Genomic DNA, 3,054 nt, shown 5'->3' with positions numbered 1-3,054 from the left:
AGCATTACTGGTCACCAGGAGTGACTATGACGGGTGAGACGGAGAGAGGAGGCAGCTCCTGACCCCAGGGAAAGCTAGAGCAGGACCCTGACTCCCCCCAGAAAGCCAAAACACACCGGGCAGCGCCGGATACGCCCCTCTCTGTGCCGGGACCGTGACCCCAAGAGTCTGGCCCTCATGTCGCTCTCGAGAAGCGACTCATCCCCCACGTTACACATCAAGCAAGCTGGGCTCAGGGATGGCAAGCGACTTATTCAAGGTCACACAGCTTGTTATGGCAGAGCCGCGATTCGAACTCCAGACATTACGATGACAAAGCCCTTGGCGTGTTTTTTCCGTTAGTTTCACGTCCACGCGATCTCAGCTGGAAAGGACTTGAGAAGCTGTTGCATCTAATTCTTTTATTTGGCAGGCGAGAGAGACAGAGAGAGAACACAAGCACACAAGCAAGCGAGAGAGCACTCCGGTGTCTCTTTTAAGGGTGCTAATCCTATCATGAGGGCTCCGTCTCACGAGCAATCACTTCCCAAAGGTCCCATCTCCAGATGCCATCACACTGGGGACTAGGGTTTCATCATAAGATGATGGGGTAAGGGGCGCCGGGGTGGCTCAGTCAGTTAAGCATCCCACTCCGGCTCAGGTCATGATCTCGAGGTTCGTGGGTTCGAACCGTGCTGACAGCTCAGAGCCTGGAGCCTGCTTCCAATTCTGTGTCTCCTTTTCTCTCTGCCCCTCCCCTGCTTGCTCTCTCTCTCAAAAATAAATAAACGCTAAAGAATCCGGGGTCGGGTAGACATAGACATTCAGTCCATAATGCTTCAGATCCCAGAGACGAAAGATACTCTGAACGCGCATCCCGGCTGTCAAAGGAGTGGGGTCCTTCTATTCTGGCCCTGTGCCCACCATGCGTTTTGCAGAGAACGTAGAGCACAAGCAGGGACCTCCAGTGGGCCCTGCATTTACCCTACGAGTCCCTCTTGCTGAAGCGGTCCCGAGCTGCGTGCCCTGTATCTCCAGTCTTCAGGGACATTCGCCTCCTCTTTGGGAAGCGTGTCCTAGTGCGGCAGCCATACTATAAGAGGAGCAGCCCTCGACAGGAGGATGTCCAGAAAGGAGAAGGACGTCAACGGCAGGCCAGCCAAGGACTGGTTAGTGGAACATGGAACATGTAGCTCGGAGGAGAGAGGAATCGGGGGGATCAGGAGGGTGTTTTTCAAGCATCGAAAAGAAGAGTAGGAGCTTCCTCGTCGGACAATGGTCGGAGGAACCAGTAATTCTCCCCCGATATATGTTCTCCCCCTTTTCATAGAAATAGAATCCCCGATTTTTACCTGGAAATGTGATCATCCGGAGCAAAGGCTACGTTTCCCAGCCTTCTTTGCAGTTAGATGACTAAATTCTAGAGTGAAAGCAGAAGTGGTGAGTGCAACTTTCAGGAAGCGTCCTTAAAGGGAAACGGCATGCTTTCTTCCCCCCTTCTTATTCTTCATCCATTCTTCCCTTCCGCTGCCTGGGATGTAAATGTGATGGATGGCGCTCCGGCAGCCATCGTGGAACATGAAGGTGAAGGACTACGTCTCAGGTTTGGAAGCAACAGGTGGATCTCTGGTCCCTGTGACTTTGTGGAACAGAGTTGCCTATCCCCCGACTCTCATGGGAAAGAAAAGTAAACTTTCATTTTGTTTAAGTCACAGCTATTTTGAGTCGCTGTATCTAATCATGACTGAAGCAGGTGCCTATTCTGGGGCTTTCTGAGCCTCAGCGTGTAACTTCGTCTGTATAATGGGAATCGAATGCTCACCCCACAGACCTCCCGATAATGGGCAGGTAAACGTGTTGGTGTTTGTGAAAGTACTGAGGAAACTAGACAGAGTTACAAAAATGTAAGACATTTGTTGCTGGGCCCCAGGAAAAGGCGCGGCGGGGGAGGGGGTGGGTGGTTGGGGAAGGGAGATTGTGTCAAAGAATCATCAATATTTTCCCGTTTCCACAACGCTTCCTAAAGATTCTGCGTTCTCTGGCTGCATACGTCTTGATCTCACAGGTCCGGGCCTTGGTGGGAAGGTAAGGAGAGTGCACGGGAGGCTTCACCAGTCCCCGTGAGCCTTTACGGTGCATCGTTATCGGCCCTCAGTGCTATACTGGCCGAACCTTTGTGGCAAGGAGGTCGGAGGAGTTTCTACTTCCCAATCGGCAAAGGCTGGGGGTGGGGTGGGGAGTCCTTTCTGGACTGTTGACTCGCGGGCGAAGCTCTTCTGTTGGGTTCAGTGGCAGGACCCGCAGGAGCCCGCGCAGCAGGGATAGAAGACAGTCCACTCCCTTCATCTCAACCCACCGGGGCCTAGAAGACCGTGAAACAGCCAGAAGTGTCCCGTCGACCTTGGCGGAGACGGTGCACTCCCCTCCCCGCCTGGGTGAGCGGTGCAATGTTCACAAGGCCCTATAGACATTCCTCGCTGACGGAGGCTCCACGTCAGGCTGGTTCAAGGCTGCCACAGGTTTAGCCGTTCATCTGGGCAGGGGCCCCCGTTCCGGTGTTCAGAAACCCACTATGTGCCCAGGTCATAGGGCTCTTTTTGTTTGTTTGTTTGTTTAACGCTTTATTTATTTTTTGAGAGTGCGAGAGAGTGCAAGCAGGGGAGGGGAGGTGGGGGCGGACAGAGGATCCGGGGCGGGCTCTGCGCTTTCAGGCTGACTGCAGCGAGCCCGATGTGGGGTTCGAACCCATGCACTGTGAGATTATGGCCTGAGCCAAAGTCGGACACTCATTCAACTGAGCCACCCCGGCGCCGTGGTCATAAAGGTTCTTTGAGCTCCGGCCCAGACAGGTCAAACCCAGAAAAAAGAATCCCACCACGAATGGAGATGCTGAGTACCGAGGTGGCCCCCGAGGCGAGTGTCACAGGCTCTGCTGGATGTCCCTCTTATCTCCACATGCCTGGAGCAGTCCTGGACACAGAGGAAGTCCTCTGCCAGCTGTTCAGTTGACTTCAACATCCAGGGGCCGCCGGGTAGCTCAGTCGGTTAAGCGTCCAACTTCAGCTCGGGTCACCA

The sequence above is a fragment of the Lynx rufus genome, unplaced genomic scaffold (assembly GCF_022079265.1).
Source record: "Lynx rufus isolate CCGP_SWC_20201006 ecotype Redwood Valley unplaced genomic scaffold, mLynRuf1.p SCAF_14, whole genome shotgun sequence".
Lineage (NCBI taxonomy): Eukaryota > Metazoa > Chordata > Mammalia > Carnivora > Felidae > Lynx > Lynx rufus.
The sequence above is the reverse complement of the archived record's forward strand: the minus strand, read 5'-3'. Positions refer to the sequence as shown.